Genomic DNA, 18109 nt, shown 5'->3' on the forward strand with positions numbered 1-18109 from the left:
GATCTTCGTGTCCTTCAGCTGTTCATCACAGAAGGAACCTTGCTGTGGTAACAAAACGCCACGTCCTAAATCTGCCCTGTGCAGAATGGGTAACGGAAGTTACTTGAAAACTGCTCAAGTGCAGGGAAATTGCTTGTATAAAGGGGGCACCCAGATTTGAACTGGGGACCTCTTGATCTGCAGTCAAATGCTCTACCACTGAGCTACACCCCCATGAGAACGCTGCGCTGCATGTTTAAGTTTTCATCATGATACAGTGACAATTGTCGAAAGCAACTCTCTTGTCTGCACCTTTCAACAGTTTACGTGCAGCAGAGATGTTTTGCATGTGGAACGTAACTCCAAAATGACTGTCTGACTTCAATAGCATTTGCATCGGCAATGGAAATGGCTGAGTGGCAGAGTTTAGATGGACGTAAGATATTGCGCAGATGCCCTCACTGTTTGCATCGGCGCAGACCGAATGCACATGCAATGCTTTCAAACTCTCGTTTTGGCACTGCAGTGCATGTTTTGCAACATCTCACGATGCAACACAGATCTTCGTGTCCTTCAGCTGTTCATCACAGAAGGAACCTTGCTGTGGTAACAAAATACCCCTTCCTAAATCTGCCCAGTGTAGAATGGGTAACGGAAGTTCGTTGAAAAACTGCTCAAGTGCAGGGATATTGCTTGTATAAAGGGGGCACCCAGATTTGAACTGGGGACCTCTTGATCTGCAGTCAAATGCTCTACCACTGAGCTACACCCCCACCCGCTATGCTGCGTTGCATGTTTACACTTTCCGCATAATACAGTGACAATTGTCTAAAACAACTCTCTTATCTGCGCCTTTCAACAGTTTACGTGCAGCAGAGATGTTTTGCATGTGGAACGTAACTCCAAAATGAATGTCTGACTTCAATAGCATTTGCATCAGCAATGGAAATGGCTGAGTGGCAGAGTTTAGATGGACGTAAGATATTGCGCAGATGCCCTCATAGATTGCATCGGCGCTGAACGAATGCACATGCAATGCTTTCATGCTCTCGTTTCGGCACTGCAGTGCGTATTTTGCAACATCTCACAATGCAACATGGATCTTCGTGTCCTTCAGCTGTTCATCACAGAAGGAGCTGAAAATGTGTTGCTGGAAAAGCGCAGCAGGTCAGGCAGCATCCAGGGAATAGGAGAATCTACGTTTCGGGCATAAGCCCTTCTTCAGGAATGAGGAGATGACCTGGGGGGTGCAGTGAGAGAGGGACTCACTGAAATCTTTGTAGAGGGAGGAAGAGAGCTTCTTCAAGGAAGGCATCCTTGTGAGAGGATTCGCAGTAGGTTGAAATCTTTGAGGAGAAAGTGAGGTCTGCAGATGCTGGAGATCAGAGCTGAAAATGTGTTGCTGGAAAAGCGCAGCAGGTCAGGCAGCATCCAGGGAACAGGAGAATCGACGTTTCGGGCATAAGCCCTTCTTCAGGAATGAGGCTTTTTTCATAAGCCCTTCTTCAGGATCATTCCTGAAGAAGGGCTTATGCCCGAAATGTCGATTCTCCTGTTCCCTGGATGCTGCCTGACCTGCTGCGCTTTTCCAGCAACATATTTTCAGCTCTGATGTCCAGCATCTGCAGACCTCACTTTCCCATCACAGAAGGAACCTTGCTGTGGTAACAAAACACTCCTTCCTAAGTCTGCCCAGTGCAGAATGGGTTACGGAAGTTAGTTGAAAAACTGCTCAAGTGCAGGGATATTGCTTGTATAAAGGGGGCACCCAGATTTGAACTGGGGACCTCTTGATCTGCAGTCAAATGCTCTACCACTGAGCTACACCCCCAAGAGGAAGCTGCGGTGCATGTTTAAGCTTTCCGCATTGTACAGTGACAATTCTCAAAAACAACTCTCTTGTCTGTGCCTTTCAACAGTTTACGTGCAGCAGAGATGTTTTGTATGTGGAATGTAACTCCAAATTGACCGTCTGACTTCAATAGCATTTGCATCGGCAATGGACATGGCTGAGTTGCAGAGTTTAGATGGACGTAAGATATTGCGCAGATGCCCTCACTGTTTGCATCGGCGCAGACCGAATGCACATGCAATGCTTTCAAACTCTCGTTTTGGCACTGCAGTGCGTATTTTGCAACATCTCACGATGCAACATGGATCTTCGTGTCCTTCAGCTGTTCATCACAGAAGGAACCTTGCTGTGGTAACAAAACGCCACGTCCTAAATCTGCCCTGTGCAGAATGGGTAACGGAAGTTACTTGAAAACTGCTCAAGTGCAGGGAAATTGCTTGTATAAAGGGGGCACCCAGATTTGAACTGGGGACCTCTTGATCTGCAGTCAAATGCTCTACCACTGAGCTACACCCCCATGAGAACGCTGCGCTGCATGTTTAAGTTTTCATCATGATACAGTGACAATTGTCGAAAGCAACTCTCTTGTCTGCACCTTTCAACAGTTTACGTGCAGCAGAGATGTTTTGCATGTGGAACGTAACTCCAAAATGACTGTCTGACTTCAATAGCATTTGCATCGGCAATGGAAATGGCTGAGTGGCAGAGTTTAGATGGACGTAAGATATTGCGCAGATGCCCTCACTGTTTGCATCGGCGCAGACCGAATGCACATGCAATGCTTTCAAACTCTCGTTTTGGCACTGCAGTGCATGTTTTGCAACATCTCACGATGCAACACAGATCTTCGTGTCCTTCAGCTGTTCATCACAGAAGGAACCTTGCTGTGGTAACAAAATACCCCTTCCTAAATCTGCCCAGTGTAGAATGGGTAACGGAAGTTCGTTGAAAAACTGCTCAAGTGCAGGGATATTGCTTGTATAAAGGGGGCACCCAGATTTGAACTGGGGACCTCTTGATCTGCAGTCAAATGCTCTACCACTGAGCTACACCCCCACCCGCTATGCTGCGTTGCATGTTTACACTTTCCGCATAATACAGTGACAATTGTCTAAAACAACTCTCTTATCTGCGCCTTTCAACAGTTTACGTGCAGCAGAGATGTTTTGCATGTGGAACGTAACTCCAAAATGACTGTCTGACTTCAATAGCATTTGCATCGGCAATGGAAATGGCTGAGTGGCAGAGTTTAGATGGACGTAAGATATTGCGCAGATGCCCTTATAGATTGCATCGGCGCTGAACGAATGCACATGCAATGCTTTCATGCTCTCGTTTCGGCACTGCAGTGCGTATTTTGCAACATCTCACAATGCAACATGCATCTTCGTGTCCTTCAGCTGTTCATCACAGAAGGAGCTGAAAATGTGTTGCTGGAAAAGCGCAGCAGGTCAGGCAGCATCCAGGGAATAGGAGAATCTACGTTTCGGGCATAAGCCCTTCTTCAGGAATGAGGAGATGACCTGGGGGGTGCAGTGAGAGAGGGACTCACTGAAATCTTTGTAGAGGGAGGAAGAGAGCTTCTTCAAGGAAGGCATCCTTGTGAGAGGATTCGCAGTAGGTTGAAATCTTTGAGGAGAAAGTGAGGTCTGCAGATGCTGGAGATCAGAGCTGAAAATGTGTTGCTGGAAAAGCGCAGCAGGTCAGGCAGCATCCAGGGAACAGGAGAATCGACGTTTCGGGCATAAGCCCTTCTTCAGGAATGAGGCTTTTTTCATAAGCCCTTCTTCAGGATCATTCCTGAAGAAGGGCTTATGCCCGAAACGTCGATTCTCCTGTTCCCTGGATGCTGCCTGACCTGCTGCGCTTTTCCAGCAACATATTTTCAGCTCTGATGTCCAGCATCTGCAGACCTCACTTTCCCATCACAGAAGGAACCTTGCTGTGGTCACAAAACACTCCTTCCTAAGTCTGCCCAGTGCAGAATGGGTTACGGAAGTTAGTTGAAAAACTGCTCAAGTGCAGGGATATTGCTTGTATAAAGGGGGCACCCAGATTTGAACTGGGGACCTCTTGATCTGCAGTCAAATGCTCTACCACTGAGCTACACCCCCAAGAGGAAGCTGCGGTGCATGTTTAAGCTTTCCGCATTGTACAGTGACAATTCTCAAAAACAACTCTCTTGTCTGTGCCTTTCAACAGTTTACGTGCAGCAGAGATGTTTTGTATGTGGAATGTAACTCCAAATTGACCGTCTGACTTCAATAGCATTTGCATCGGCAATGGATATGGCTGAGTTGCAGAGTTTAGATGGACGTAAGATATTGCGCAGATGCCCTCACTGTTTGCATCGGCGCAGACCGAATGCACATGCAATGCTTTCAAACTCTCGTTTTGGCACTGCAGTGCGTATTTTGCAACATCTCACGATTCAACATGGATCTTCGTGTCCTTCAGCTGTTCATCACAGAAGGAACCTTGCTGTGGTAACAAAACGCCCCGTCCTAAATCTGCCCTGTGCAGAATGGGTAACGGAAGTTACTTGAAAACTGCTCAAGTGCAGGGAAATTGCTTGTATAAAGGGGGCACCCAGATTTGAACTGGGGACCTCTTGATCTGCAGTCAAATGCTCTACCACTGAGCTACACCCCCACCCGCTATGCTGCGTTGCATGTTTACACTTTCCGCATAATACAGTGACAATTGTCTAAAACAACTCTCTTATCTGCGCCTTTCAACAGTTTACGTGCAGCAGAGATGTTTTGCATGTGGAACGTAACTCCAAAATGACTGTCTGACTTCAATAGCATTTGCATCGGCAATGGAAATGGCTGAGTGGCAGAGTTTAGATGGACGTAAGATATTGCGCAGATGCCCTCATAGATTGCATCGGCGCTGAACGAATGCACATGCAATGCTTTCATGCTCTCGTTTCGGCACTGCAGTGCGTATTTTGCAACATCTCACAATGCAACATGGATCTTCGTGTCCTTCAGCTGTTCATCACAGAAGGAGCTGAAAATGTGTTGCTGGAAAAGCGCAGCAGGTCAGGCAGCATCCAGGGAATAGGAGAATCTACGTTTCGGGCATAAGCCCTTCTTCAGGAATGAGGAGATGACCTGGGGGGTGCAGTGAGAGAGGGACTCACTGAAATCTTTGTAGAGGGAGGAAGAGAGCTTCTTCAAGGAAGGCATCCTTGTGAGAGGATTCGCAGTAGGTTGAAATCTTTGAGGAGAAAGTGAGGTCTGCAGATGCTGGAGATCAGAGCTGAAAATGTGTTGCTGGAAAAGCGCAGCAGGTCAGGCAGCATCCAGGGAACAGGAGAATCGACGTTTCGGGCATAAGCCCTTCTTCAGGAATGAGGCTTTTTTCATAAGCCCTTCTTCAGGATCATTCCTGAAGAAGGGCTTATGCCCGAAACGTCGATTCTCCTGTTCCCTGGATGCTGCCTGACCTGCTGCGCTTTTCCAGCAACATATTTTCAGCTCTGATGTCCAGCATCTGCAGACCTCACTTTCCCATTACAGAAGGAACCTTGATGTGGTAACAAAACACTCCTTCCTAAGTCTGCCCAGTGCAGAATGGGTTACGGAAGTTAGTTGAAAAACTGCTCAAGTGCAGGGATATTGCTTGTATAAAGGGGGCACCCAGATTTGAACTGGGGACCTCTTGATCTGCAGTCAAATGCTCTACCACTGAGCTACACCCCCAAGAGGAAGCTGCGGTGCATGTTTAAGCTTTCCGCATTGTACAGTGACAATTCTCAAAAACAACTCTCTTGTCTGTGCCTTTCAACAGTTTACGTGCAGCAGAGATGTTTTGTATGTGGAATGTAACTCCAAATTGACCGTCTGACTTCAATAGCATTTGCATCGGCAATGGATATGGCTGAGTTGCAGAGTTTAGATGGACGTAAGATATTGCGCAGATGCCCTCACTGTTTGCATCGGCGCAGACCGAATGCACATGCAATGCTTTCAAACTCTCGTTTTGGCACTGCAGTGCGTATTTTGCAACATCTCACGATTCAACATGGATCTTCGTGTCCTTCAGCTGTTCATTACAGAAGGAACCTTGCTGTGGTAACAAAACGCCCCGTCCTAAATCTGCCCTGTGCAGAATGGGTAACGGAAGTTACTTGAAAACTGCTCAAGTGCAGGGAAATTGCTTGTATAAAGGGGGCACCCAGATTTGAACTGGGGACCTCTTGATCTGCAGTCAAATGCTCTACCACTGAGCTACACCCCCATGAGAACGCTGCGCTGCATGTTTAAGTTTTCATCATGATACAGTGACAATTGTCGAAAGCAACTCTCTTGTCTGCACCTTTCAACAGTTTACGTGCAGCAGAGATGTTTTGCATGTGGAACGTAACTCCAAAATGACTGTCTGACTTCAATAGCATTTGCATCGGCAATGGAAATGGCTGAGTGGCAGAGTTTAGATGGACGTAAGATATTGCGCAGATGCCCTCACTGTTTGCATCGGCGCAGACCGAATGCACATGCAATGCTTTCAAACTCTCGTTTTGGCACTGCAGTGCATGTTTTGCAACATCTCACGATGCAACACAGATCTTCGTGTCCTTCAGCTGTTCATCACAGAAGGAACCTTGCTGTGGTAACAAAATACCCCTTCCTAAATCTGCCCAGTGTAGAATGGGTAACGGAAGTTCGTTGAAAAACTGCTCAAGTGCAGGGATATTGCTTGTATAAAGGGGGCACCCAGATTTGAACTGGGGACCTCTTGATCTGCAGTCAAATGCTCTACCACTGAGCTACACCCCCACCCGCTATGCTGCGTTGCATGTTTACACTTTCCGCATAATACAGTGACAATTGTCTAAAACAACTCTCTTATCTGCGCCTTTCAACAGTTTACGTGCAGCAGAGATGTTTTGCATGTGGAACGTAACTCCAAAATGACTGTCTGACTTCAATAGCATTTGCATCGGCAATGGAAATGGCTGAGTGGCAGAGTTTAGATGGACGTAAGATATTGCGCAGATGCCCTCATAGATTGCATCGGCGCTGAACGAATGCACATGCAATGCTTTCATGCTCTCGTTTCGGCACTGCAGTGCGTATTTTGCAACATCTCACAATGCAACATGGATCTTCGTGTCCTTCAGCTGTTCATCACAGAAGGAGCTGAAAATGTGTTGCTGGAAAAGCGCAGCAGGTCAGGCAGCATCCAGGGAATAGGAGAATCTACGTTTCGGGCATAAGCCCTTCTTCAGGAATGAGGAGATGACCTGGGGGGTGCAGTGAGAGAGGGACTCACTGAAATCTTTGTAGAGGGAGGAAGAGAGCTTCTTCAAGGAAGGCATCCTTGTGAGAGGATTCGCAGTAGGTTGAAATCTTTGAGGAGAAAGTGAGGTCTGCAGATGCTGGAGATCAGAGCTGAAAATGTGTTGCTGGAAAAGCGCAGCAGGTCAGGCAGCATCCAGGGAACAGGAGAATCGACGTTTCGGGCATAAGCCCTTCTTCAGGAATGAGGCTTCTTTCATAAGCCCTTCTTCAGGATCATTCCTGAAGAAGGGCTTATGCCCGAAACGTCGATTCTCCTGTTCCCTGGATGCTGCCTGACCTGCTGCGCTTTTCCAGCAACATATTTTCAGCTCTGATGTCCAGCATCTGCAGACCTCACTTTCCCATCACAGAAGGAACCTTGCTGTGGTAACAAAACACTCCTTCCTAAGTCTGCCCAGTGCAGAATGGGTTACGGAAGTTAGTTGAAAAACTGCTCAAGTGCAGGGATATTGCTTGTATAAAGGGGGCACCCAGATTTGAACTGGGGACCTCTTGATCTGCAGTCAAATGCTCTACCACTGAGCTACACCCCCAAGAGGAAGCTGCGGTGCATGTTTAAGCTTTCCGCATTGTACAGTGACAATTCTCAAAAACAACTCTCTTGTCTGTGCCTTTCAACAGTTTACGTGCAGCAGAGATGTTTTGTATGTGGAATGTAACTCCAAATTGACCGTCTGACTTCAATAGCATTTGCATCGGCAATGGCTATGGCTGAGTTGCAGAGTTTAGATGGACGTAAGATATTGCGCAGATGCCCTCACAGGTTGCATCGGCGCTGACCGAATGCACATGCAATGCTTTCAAGCTCTCGTTTCGGCACTGCAGTGCGTATTTTGCAACATCTCACGATGCAACATGGATCTTCGTGTCCTTCAGCTGTTCATCACAGAAGGAACCTTGCTGTGGTAACAAAACGCCCCGTCCTAAATCTGCCCTGTGCAGAATGGGTAACGGAAGTTACTTGAAAACTGCTCAAGTGCAGGGAAATTGCTTGTATAAAGGGGACACCCAGATTTGAACTGGGGACCTCTTGATCTGCAGTCAAATGCTCTACCACTGAGCTACACCCCCATGAGAACGCTGCGCTGCATGTTTAAGTTTTCATCATGATACAGTGACAATTGTCGAAAGCAACTCTCTTGTCTGCACCTTTCAACAGTTTACGTGCAGCAGAGATGTTTTGCATGTGGAACGTAACTCCAAAATGACTGTCTGACTTCAATAGCATTTGCATCGGCAATGGAAATGGCTGAGTGGCAGAGTTTAGATGGACGTAAGATATTGCGCAGATGCCCTCACTGTTTGCATCGGCGCAGACCGAATGCACATGCAATGCTTTCAAACTCTCGTTTTGGCACTGCAGTGCATGTTTTGCAACATCTCACGATGCAACACAGATCTTCGTGTCCTTCAGCTGTTCATCACAGAAGGAACCTTGCTGTGGTAACAAAATACCCCTTCCTAAATCTGCCCAGTGTAGAATGGGTAACGGAAGTTCGTTGAAAAACTGCTCAAGTGCAGGGATATTGCTTGTATAAAGGGGGCACCCAGATTTGAACTGGGGACCTCTTGATCTGCAGTCAAATGCTCTACCACTGAGCTACACCCCCAAGAGGAAGCTGCGGTGTATGTTTAAGCTTTCCGCATTGTACAGTGACAATTCTCAAAAACAACTCTCTTGTCTGTGCCTTTCAACAGTTTACGTGCAGCAGAGATGTTTTGTATGTGGAATGTAACTCCAAATTGACCGTCTGACTTCAATAGCATTTGCATCGGCAATGGATATGGCTGAGTTGCAGAGTTTAGATGGACGTAAGATATTGCGCAGATGCCCTCACAGGTTGCATCGGCGCTGACCGAATGCACATGCAATGCTTTCAAGCTCTCGTTTCGGCACTGCAGTGCATGTTTTGCAACATCTCACGATGCAACACAGATCTTCGTGTCCTTCAGCTGTTCATCACAGAAGGAACCTTGCTGTGGTAACAAAATACCCCTTCCGAAGTCTGCCCTGTGCAGAATGGGCTACGGAAGCAACTTGAAAAACTGATCAAGTGCAGGGAAGTTGCTTGTATAAAGGGGGCACCCAGATTTGAACTGGGGACCTCTTGATCTGCAGTCAAATGCTCTACCACTGAGCTACACCCCCACCCGCTATGCTGCGTTGCATGTTTACACTTTCCGCATAATACAGTGACAATTGTCTAAAACAACTCTCTTATCTGCGCCTTTCAACAGTTTACGTGCAGCAGAGATGTTTTGCATGTGGAACGTAACTCCAAAATGACTGTCTGACTTCAATAGCATTTGCATCGGCAATGGAAATGGCTGAGTGGCAGAGTTTAGATGGACGTAAGATATTGCGCAGATGCCCTCATAGATTGCATCGGCGCTGAACGAATGCACATGCAATGCTTTCATGCTCTCGTTTCGGCACTGCAGTGCGTATTTTGCAACATCTCACAATGCAACATGGATCTTCGTGTCCTTCAGCTGTTCATCACAGAAGGAGCTGAAAATGTGTTGCTGGAAAAGCGCAGCAGGTCAGGCAGCATCCAGGGAATAGGAGAATCTACGTTTCGGGCATAAGCCCTTCTTCAGGAATGAGGAGATGACCTGGGGGGTGCAGTGAGAGAGGGACTCACTGAAATCTTTGTAGAGGGAGGAAGAGAGCTTCTTCAAGGAAGGCATCCTTGTGAGAGGATTCGCAGTAGGTTGAAATCTTTGAGGAGAAAGTGAGGTCTGCAGATGCTGGAGATCAGAGCTGAAAATGTGTTGCTGGAAAAGCGCAGCAGGTCAGGCAGCATCCAGGGAACAGGAGAATCGACGTTTCGGGCATAAGCCCTTCTTCAGGAATGAGGCTTTTTTCATAAGCCCTTCTTCAGGATCATTCCTGAAGAAGGGCTTATGCCCGAAACGTCGATTCTCCTGTTCCCTGGATGCTGCCTGACCTGCTGCGCTTTTCCAGCAACATATTTTCAGCTCTGATGTCCAGCATCTGCAGACCTCACTTTCCCATCACAGAAGGAACCTTGATGTGGTAACAAAACACTCCTTCCTAAGTCTGCCCAGTGCAGAATGGGTTACGGAAGTTAGTTGAAAAACTGCTCAAGTGCAGGGATATTGCTTGTATAAAGGGGGCACCCAGATTTGAACTGGGGACCTCTTGATCTGCAGTCAAATGCTCTACCACTGAGCTACACCCCCAAGAGGAAGCTGCGGTGCATGTTTAAGCTTTCCGCATTGTACAGTGACAATTCTCAAAAACAACTCTCTTGTCTGTGCCTTTCAACAGTTTACGTGCAGCAGAGATGTTTTGTATGTGGAATGTAACTCCAAATTGACCGTCTGACTTCAATAGCATTTGCATCGGCAATGGATATGGCTGAGTTGCAGAGTTTAGATGGACGTAAGATATTGCGCAGATGCCCTCACTGTTTGCATCGGCGCAGACCGAATGCACATGCAATGCTTTCAAACTCTCGTTTTGGCACTGCAGTGCGTATTTTGCAACATCTCACGATTCAACATGGATCTTCGTGTCCTTCAGCTGTTCATTACAGAAGGAACCTTGCTGTGGTAACAAAACGCCCCGTCCTAAATCTGCCCTGTGCAGAATGGGTAACGGAAGTTACTTGAAAACTGCTCAAGTGCAGGGAAATTGCTTGTATAAAGGGGGCACCCAGATTTGAACTGGGGACCTCTTGATCTGCAGTCAAATGCTCTACCACTGAGCTACACCCCCATGAGAACGCTGCGCTGCATGTTTAAGTTTTCATCATGATACAGTGACAATTGTCGAAAGCAACTCTCTTGTCTGCACCTTTCAACAGTTTACGTGCAGCAGAGATGTTTTGCATGTGGAACGTAACTCCAAAATGACTGTCTGACTTCAATAGCATTTGCATCGGCAATGGAAATGGCTGAGTGGCAGAGTTTAGATGGACGTAAGATATTGCGCAGATGCCCTCACTGTTTGCATCGGCGCAGACCGAATGCACATGCAATGCTTTCAAACTCTCGTTTTGGCACTGCAGTGCATGTTTTGCAACATCTCACGATGCAACACAGATCTTCGTGTCCTTCAGCTGTTCATCACAGAAGGAACCTTGCTGTGGTAACAAAATACCCCTTCCGAAGTCTGCCCTGTGCAGAATGGGCTACGGAAGCAACTTGAAAAACTGATCAAGTGCAGGGAAGTTGCTTGTATAAAGGGGGCACCCAGATTTGAACTGGGGACCTCTTGATCTGCAGTCAAATGCTCTACCACTGAGCTACACCCCCACCCGCTATGCTGCGTTGCATGTTTACACTTTCCGCATAATACAGTGACAATTGTCTAAAACAACTCTCTTATCTGCGCCTTTCAACAGTTTACGTGCAGCAGAGATGTTTTGCATGTGGAACGTAACTCCAAAATGACTGTCTGACTTCAATAGCATTTGCATCGGCAATGGAAATGGCTGAGTGGCAGAGTTTAGATGGACGTAAGATATTGCGCAGATGCCCTCATAGATTGCATCGGCGCTGAACGAATGCACATGCAATGCTTTCATGCTCTCGTTTCGGCACTGCAGTGCGTATTTTGCAACATCTCACAATGCAACATGGATCTTCGTGTCCTTCAGCTGTTCATCACAGAAGGAGCTGAAAATGTGTTGCTGGAAAAGCGCAGCAGGTCAGGCAGCATCCAGGGAATAGGAGAATCTACGTTTCGGGCATAAGCCCTTCTTCAGGAATGAGGAGATGACCTGGGGGGTGCAGTGAGAGAGGGACTCACTGAAATCTTTGTAGAGGGAGGAAGAGAGCTTCTTCAAGGAAGGCATCCTTGTGAGAGGATTCGCAGTAGGTTGAAATCTTTGAGGAGAAAGTGAGGTCTGCAGATGCTGGAGATCAGAGCTGAAAATGTGTTGCTGGAAAAGCGCAGCAGGTCAGGCAGCATCCAGGGAACAGGAGAATCGACGTTTCGGGCATAAGCCCTTCTTCAGGAATGAGGCTTTTTTCATAAGCCCTTCTTCAGGATCATTCCTGAAGAAGGGCTTATGCCCGAAACGTCGATTCTCCTGTTCCCTGGATGCTGCCTGACCTGCTGCGCTTTTCCAGCAACATATTTTCAGCTCTGATGTCCAGCATCTGCAGACCTCACTTTCCCATCACAGAAGGAACCTTGATGTGGTAACAAAACACTCCTTCCTAAGTCTGCCCAGTGCAGAATGGGTTACGGAAGTTAGTTGAAAAACTGCTCAAGTGCAGGGATATTGCTTGTATAAAGGGGGCACCCAGATTTGAACTGGGGACCTCTTGATCTGCAGTCAAATGCTCTACCACTGAGCTACACCCCCAAGAGGAAGCTGCGGTGCATGTTTAAGCTTTCCGCATTGTACAGTGACAATTCTCAAAAACAACTCTCTTGTCTGTGCCTTTCAACAGTTTACGTGCAGCAGAGATGTTTTGTATGTGGAATGTAACTCCAAATTGACCGTCTGACTTCAATAGCATTTGCATCGGCAATGGATATGGCTGAGTTGCAGAGTTTAGATGGACGTAAGATATTGCGCAGATGCCCTCACTGTTTGCATCGGCGCAGACCGAATGCACATGCAATGCTTTCAAACTCTCGTTTTGGCACTGCAGTGCGTATTTTGCAACATCTCACGATTCAACATGGATCTTCGTGTCCTTCAGCTGTTCATTACAGAAGGAACCTTGCTGTGGTAACAAAACGCCCCGTCCTAAATCTGCCCTGTGCAGAATGGGTAACGGAAGTTACTTGAAAACTGCTCAAGTGCAGGGAAATTGCTTGTATAAAGGGGGCACCCAGATTTGAACTGGGGACCTCTTGATCTGCAGTCAAATGCTCTACCACTGAGCTACACCCCCATGAGAACGCTGCGCTGCATGTTTAAGTTTTCATCATGATACAGTGACAATTGTCGAAAGCAACTCTCTTGTCTGCACCTTTCAACAGTTTACGTGCAGCAGAGATGTTTTGCATGTGGAACGTAACTCCAAAATGACTGTCTGACTTCAATAGCATTTGCATCGGCAATGGAAATGGCTGAGTGGCAGAGTTTAGATGGACGTAAGATATTGCGCAGATGCCCTCACTGTTTGCATCGGCGCAGACCGAATGCACATGCAATGCTTTCAAACTCTCGTTTTGGCACTGCAGTGCATGTTTTGCAACATCTCACGATGCAACACAGATCTTCGTGTCCTTCAGCTGTTCATCACAGAAGGAACCTTGCTGTGGTAACAAAATACCCCTTCCTAAATCTGCCCAGTGTAGAATGGGTAACGGAAGTTCGTTGAAAAACTGCTCAAGTGCAGGGATATTGCTTGTATAAAGGGGGCACCCAGATTTGAACTGGGGACCTCTTGATCTGCAGTCAAATGCTCTACCACTGAGCTACACCCCCACCCGCTATGCTGCGTTGCATGTTTACACTTTCCGCATAATACAGTGACAATTGTCTAAAACAACTCTCTTATCTGCGCCTTTCAACAGTTTACGTGCAGCAGAGATGTTTTGCATGTGGAACGTAACTCCAAAATGACTGTCTGACTTCAATAGCATTTGCATCGGCAATGGAAATGGCTGAGTGGCAGAGTTTAGATGGACGTAAGATATTGCGCAGATGCCCTCATAGATTGCATCGGCGCTGAACGAATGCACATGCAATGCTTTCATGCTCTCGTTTCGGCACTGCAGTGCGTATTTTGCAACATCTCACAATGCAACATGGATCTTCGTGTCCTTCAGCTGTTCATCACAGAAGGAGCTGAAAATGTGTTGCTGGAAAAGCGCAGCAGGTCAGGCAGCATCCAGGGAATAGGAGAATCTACGTTTCGGGCATAAGCCCTTCTTCAGGAATGAGGAGATGACCTGGGGGGTGCAGTGAGAGAGGGACTCACTGAAATCTTTGTAGAGGGAGGAAGAGAGCTTCTTCAAGGAAGGCATCCTTGTGAGAGGATTCGCAGTAGGTTGAAATCTTTGAGGAGAAAGTGAGGTCTGCAGATGCTGGAGATCAGAGCTGAAAATGTGTTGCTGGAAAAGCGCAGCAGGTCAGGCAGCATCCAGGGAACAGGAGAATCGACGTTTCGGGCATAAGCCCTTCTTCAGGAATGAGGCTTCTTTCATAAGCCCTTCTTCAGGATCATTCCTGAAGAAGGGCTTATGCCCGAAACGTCGATTCTCCTGTTCCCTGGATGCTGCCTGACCTGCTGCGCTTTTCCAGCAACATATTTTCAGCTCTGATGTCCAGCATCTGCAGACCTCACTTTCCCATCACAGAAGGAACCTTGCTGTGGTAACAAAACACTCCTTCCTAAGTCTGCCCAGTGCAGAATGGGTTACGGAAGTTAGTTGAAAAACTGCTCAAGTGCAGGGATATTGCTTGTATAAAGGGGGCACCCAGATTTGAACTGGGGACCTCTTGATCTGCAGTCAAATGCTCTACCACTGAGCTACACCCCCAAGAGGAAGCTGCGGTGCATGTTTAAGCTTTCCGCATTGTACAGTGACAATTCTCAAAAACAACTCTCTTGTCTGTGCCTTTCAACAGTTTACGTGCAGCAGAGATGTTTTGTATGTGGAATGTAACTCCAAATTGACCGTCTGACTTCAATAGCATTTGCATCGGCAATGGATATGGCTGAGTTGCAGAGTTTAGATGGACGTAAGATATTGCGCAGATGCCCTCACTGTTTGCCTCGGCGCAGACCGAATGCACATGCAATGCTTTCAAACTCTCGTTTTGGCACTGCAGTGCGTATTTTGCAACATCTCACGATGCAACATGGATCTTCGTGTCCTTCAGCTGTTCATCACAGAAGGAACCTTGCTGTGGTAACAAAACGCCACGTCCTAAATCTGCCCTGTGCAGAATGGGTAACGGAAGTTACTTGAAAACTGCTCAAGTGCAGGGAAATTGTTTGTATAAAGGGGGCACCCAGATTTGAACTGGGGACCTCTTGATCTGCAGTCAAATGCTCTACCACTGAGCTACACCCCCATGAGAACGCTGCGCTGCATGTTTAAGTTTTCATCATGATACAGTGACAATTGTCGAAAGCAACTCTCTTGTCTGCACCTTTCAACAGTTTACGTGCAGCAGAGATGTTTTGCATGTGGAACGTAACTCCAAAATGACTGTCTGACTTCAATAGCATTTGCATCGGCAATGGAAATGGCTGAGTGGCAGAGTTTAGATGGACGTAAGATATTGCGCAGATGCCCTCACTGTTTGCATCGGCGCAGACCGAATGCACATGCAATGCTTTCAAACTCTCGTTTTGGCACTGCAGTGCATGTTTTGCAACATCTCACGATGCAACACAGATCTTCGTGTCCTTCAGCTGTTCATCACAGAAGGAACCTTGCTGTGGTAACAAAATACCCCTTCCTAAATCTGCCCAGTGTAGAATGGGTAACGGAAGTTCGTTGAAAAACTGCTCAAGTGCAGGGATATTGCTTGTATAAAGGGGGCACCCAGATTTGAACTGGGGACCTCTTGATCTGCAGTCAAATGCTCTACCACTGAGCTACACCCCCAAGAGGAAGCTGCGGTGTATGTTTAAGCTTTCCGCATTGTACAGTGACAATTCTCAAAAACAACTCTCTTGTCTGTGCCTTTCAACAGTTTACGTGCAGCAGAGATGTTTTGTATGTGGAATGTAACTCCAAATTGACCGTCTGACTTCAATAGCATTTGCATCGGCAATGGATATGGCTGAGTTGCAGAGTTTAGATGGACGTAAGATATTGCGCAGATGCCCTCACAGGTTGCATCGGCGCTGACCGAATGCACATGCAATGCTTTCAAGCTCTCGTTTCGGCACTGCAGTGCATGTTTTGCAACATCTCACGATGCAACACAGATCTTCGTGTCCTTCAGCTGTTCATCACAGAAGGAACCTTGCTGTGGTAACAAAATACCCCTTCCGAAGTCTGCCCTGTGCAGAATGGGCTACGGAAGCAACTTGAAAAACTGCTCAAGTGCAGGGATATTGCTTGTATAAAGGGGGCACCCAGATTTGAACTGGGGACCTCTTGATCTGCAGTCAAATGCTCTACCACTGAGCTACACCCCCACCCGCTATGCTGCGTTGCATGTTTACACTTTCCGCATAATACAGTGACAATTGTCTAAAACAACTCTCTTATCTGCGCCTTTCAACAGTTTACGTGCAGCAGAGATGTTTTGCATGTGGAACGTAACTCCAAAATGACTGTCTGACTTCAATAGCATTTGCATCGGCAATGGAAATGGCTGAGTGGCAGAGTTTAGATGGACGTAAGATATTGCGCAGATGCCCTCATAGATTGCATCGGCGCTGAACGAATGCACATGCAATGCTTTCATGCTCTCGTTTCGGCACTGCAGTGCGTATTTTGCAACATCTCACAATGCAACATGGATCTTCGTGTCCTTCAGCTGTTCATCACAGAAGGAGCTGAAAATGTGTTGCTGGAAAAGCGCAGCAGGTCAGGCAGCATCCAGGGAATAGGAGAATCTACGTTTCGGGCATAAGCCCTTCTTCAGGAATGAGGAGATGACCTGGGGGGTGCAGTGAGAGAGGGACTCACTGAAATCTTTGTAGAGGGAGGAAGAGAGCTTCTTCAAGGAAGGCATCCTTGTGAGAGGATTCGCAGTAGGTTGAAATCTTTGAGGAGAAAGTGAGGTCTGCAGATGCTGGAGATCAGAGCTGAAAATGTGTTGCTGGAAAAGCGCAGCAGGTCAGGCAGCATCCAGGGAACAGGAGAATCGACATTTCGGGCATAAGCCCTTCTTCAGGAATGAGGCTTCTTTCATAAGCCCTTCTTCAGGATCATTCCTGAAGAAGGGCTTATGCCCGAAACGTCGATTCTCCTGTTCCCTGGATGCTGCCTGACCTGCTGCGCTTTTCCAGCAACATATTTTCAGCTCTGATGTCCAGCATCTGCAGACCTCACTTTCCCATCACAGAAGGAACCTTGCTGTGGTAACAAAACACTCCTTCCTAAGTCTGCCCAGTGCAGAATGGGTTACGGAAGTTAGTTGAAAAACTGCTCAAGTGCAGGGATATTGCTTGTATAAAGGGGGCACCCAGATTTGAACTGGGGACCTCTTGATCTGCAGTCAAATGCTCTACCACTGAGCTACACCCCCAAGAGGAAGCTGCGGTGCATGTTTAAGCTTTCCGCATTGTACAGTGACAATTCTCAAAAACAACTCTCTTGTCTGTGCCTTTCAACAGTTTACGTGCAGCAGAGATGTTTTGTATGTGGAATGTAACTCCAAATTGACCGTCTGACTTCAATAGCATTTGCATCGGCAATGGATATGGCTGAGTTGCAGAGTTTAGATGGACGTAAGATATTGCGCAGATGCCCTCACAGGTTGCATCGGCGCTGACCGAATGCACATGCAATGCTTTCAAGCTCTCGTTTCGGCACTGCAGTGCGTATTTTGCAACATCTCACGATGCAACATGGATCTTCGTGTCCTTCAGCTGTTCATCACAGAAGGAACCTTGCTGTGGTAACAAAACGCCCCGTCCTAAATCTGCCCTGTGCAGAATGGGTAACGGAAGTTACTTGAAAACTGCTCAAGTGCAGGGAAATTGCTTGTATAAAGGGGACACCCAGATTTGAACTGGGGACCTCTTGATCTGCAGTCAAATGCTCTACCACTGAGCTACACCCCCATGAGAACGCTGCGCTGCATGTTTAAGTTTTCATCATGATACAGTGACAATTGTCGAAAGCAACTCTCTTGTCTGCACCTTTCAACAGTTTACGTGCAGCAGAGATGTTTTGCATGTGGAACGTAACTCCAAAATGACTGTCTGACTTCAATAGCATTTGCATCGGCAATGGAAATGGCTGAGTGGCAGAGTTTAGATGGACGTAAGATATTGCGCAGATGCCCTCACTGTTTGCATCGGCGCAGACCGAATGCACATGCAATGCTTTCAAACTCTC

General features: G+C 47.1%; 24 non-coding genes across 24 annotated transcripts; all 24 read right to left on the reverse strand.

Moving 5' to 3' along the window:
- Positions 1-141: 141 nt before the first annotated feature.
- On the reverse strand, positions 142-213 carry trnac-gca (transfer RNA cysteine (anticodon GCA)). Its single transcript has one exon. It is a non-coding gene; the product is annotated as a tRNA-Cys (tRNA).
- A 467-nt stretch (positions 214-680) lies between these two features.
- trnac-gca (transfer RNA cysteine (anticodon GCA)) lies at positions 681-752 on the reverse strand. Its single transcript has one exon. It is a non-coding gene; the product is annotated as a tRNA-Cys (tRNA).
- A 986-nt stretch (positions 753-1738) lies between these two features.
- On the reverse strand, positions 1739-1810 carry trnac-gca (transfer RNA cysteine (anticodon GCA)). The gene has a single exon. It is a non-coding gene; the product is annotated as a tRNA-Cys (tRNA).
- Positions 1811-2276: 466 nt separating this feature from the next.
- Positions 2277-2348, reverse strand: trnac-gca (transfer RNA cysteine (anticodon GCA)). Its single transcript has one exon. It is a non-coding gene; the product is annotated as a tRNA-Cys (tRNA).
- Positions 2349-2815: 467 nt separating this feature from the next.
- trnac-gca (transfer RNA cysteine (anticodon GCA)) lies at positions 2816-2887 on the reverse strand. The gene has a single exon. It is a non-coding gene; the product is annotated as a tRNA-Cys (tRNA).
- A 986-nt stretch (positions 2888-3873) lies between these two features.
- Positions 3874-3945, reverse strand: trnac-gca (transfer RNA cysteine (anticodon GCA)). The gene has a single exon. It is a non-coding gene; the product is annotated as a tRNA-Cys (tRNA).
- A 466-nt stretch (positions 3946-4411) lies between these two features.
- trnac-gca (transfer RNA cysteine (anticodon GCA)) lies at positions 4412-4483 on the reverse strand. Its single transcript has one exon. It is a non-coding gene; the product is annotated as a tRNA-Cys (tRNA).
- A 986-nt stretch (positions 4484-5469) lies between these two features.
- Positions 5470-5541, reverse strand: trnac-gca (transfer RNA cysteine (anticodon GCA)). Its single transcript has one exon. It is a non-coding gene; the product is annotated as a tRNA-Cys (tRNA).
- Positions 5542-6007: 466 nt separating this feature from the next.
- trnac-gca (transfer RNA cysteine (anticodon GCA)) lies at positions 6008-6079 on the reverse strand. Its single transcript has one exon. It is a non-coding gene; the product is annotated as a tRNA-Cys (tRNA).
- A 467-nt stretch (positions 6080-6546) lies between these two features.
- Positions 6547-6618, reverse strand: trnac-gca (transfer RNA cysteine (anticodon GCA)). The gene has a single exon. It is a non-coding gene; the product is annotated as a tRNA-Cys (tRNA).
- A 986-nt stretch (positions 6619-7604) lies between these two features.
- Positions 7605-7676, reverse strand: trnac-gca (transfer RNA cysteine (anticodon GCA)). The gene has a single exon. It is a non-coding gene; the product is annotated as a tRNA-Cys (tRNA).
- A 1005-nt stretch (positions 7677-8681) lies between these two features.
- trnac-gca (transfer RNA cysteine (anticodon GCA)) lies at positions 8682-8753 on the reverse strand. Its single transcript has one exon. It is a non-coding gene; the product is annotated as a tRNA-Cys (tRNA).
- Positions 8754-9220: 467 nt separating this feature from the next.
- Positions 9221-9292, reverse strand: trnac-gca (transfer RNA cysteine (anticodon GCA)). The gene has a single exon. It is a non-coding gene; the product is annotated as a tRNA-Cys (tRNA).
- A 986-nt stretch (positions 9293-10278) lies between these two features.
- Positions 10279-10350, reverse strand: trnac-gca (transfer RNA cysteine (anticodon GCA)). The gene has a single exon. It is a non-coding gene; the product is annotated as a tRNA-Cys (tRNA).
- Positions 10351-10816: 466 nt separating this feature from the next.
- trnac-gca (transfer RNA cysteine (anticodon GCA)) lies at positions 10817-10888 on the reverse strand. The gene has a single exon. It is a non-coding gene; the product is annotated as a tRNA-Cys (tRNA).
- Positions 10889-11355: 467 nt separating this feature from the next.
- Positions 11356-11427, reverse strand: trnac-gca (transfer RNA cysteine (anticodon GCA)). Its single transcript has one exon. It is a non-coding gene; the product is annotated as a tRNA-Cys (tRNA).
- Positions 11428-12413: 986 nt separating this feature from the next.
- Positions 12414-12485, reverse strand: trnac-gca (transfer RNA cysteine (anticodon GCA)). The gene has a single exon. It is a non-coding gene; the product is annotated as a tRNA-Cys (tRNA).
- Positions 12486-12951: 466 nt separating this feature from the next.
- Positions 12952-13023, reverse strand: trnac-gca (transfer RNA cysteine (anticodon GCA)). The gene has a single exon. It is a non-coding gene; the product is annotated as a tRNA-Cys (tRNA).
- A 467-nt stretch (positions 13024-13490) lies between these two features.
- On the reverse strand, positions 13491-13562 carry trnac-gca (transfer RNA cysteine (anticodon GCA)). Its single transcript has one exon. It is a non-coding gene; the product is annotated as a tRNA-Cys (tRNA).
- A 986-nt stretch (positions 13563-14548) lies between these two features.
- Positions 14549-14620, reverse strand: trnac-gca (transfer RNA cysteine (anticodon GCA)). The gene has a single exon. It is a non-coding gene; the product is annotated as a tRNA-Cys (tRNA).
- Positions 14621-15086: 466 nt separating this feature from the next.
- Positions 15087-15158, reverse strand: trnac-gca (transfer RNA cysteine (anticodon GCA)). Its single transcript has one exon. It is a non-coding gene; the product is annotated as a tRNA-Cys (tRNA).
- A 467-nt stretch (positions 15159-15625) lies between these two features.
- On the reverse strand, positions 15626-15697 carry trnac-gca (transfer RNA cysteine (anticodon GCA)). The gene has a single exon. It is a non-coding gene; the product is annotated as a tRNA-Cys (tRNA).
- Positions 15698-16164: 467 nt separating this feature from the next.
- Positions 16165-16236, reverse strand: trnac-gca (transfer RNA cysteine (anticodon GCA)). Its single transcript has one exon. It is a non-coding gene; the product is annotated as a tRNA-Cys (tRNA).
- Positions 16237-17222: 986 nt separating this feature from the next.
- Positions 17223-17294, reverse strand: trnac-gca (transfer RNA cysteine (anticodon GCA)). Its single transcript has one exon. It is a non-coding gene; the product is annotated as a tRNA-Cys (tRNA).
- Positions 17295-18109: the final 815 nt, after the last annotated feature.

This window comes from Chiloscyllium plagiosum, unplaced genomic scaffold, assembly GCF_037043375.1.
Source record: "Chiloscyllium plagiosum isolate Xiang-an unplaced genomic scaffold, Cpla_swu_hap1 HiC_scaffold_32, whole genome shotgun sequence".
Taxonomy (NCBI): Eukaryota; Metazoa; Chordata; class Chondrichthyes; order Orectolobiformes; family Hemiscylliidae; genus Chiloscyllium; species Chiloscyllium plagiosum.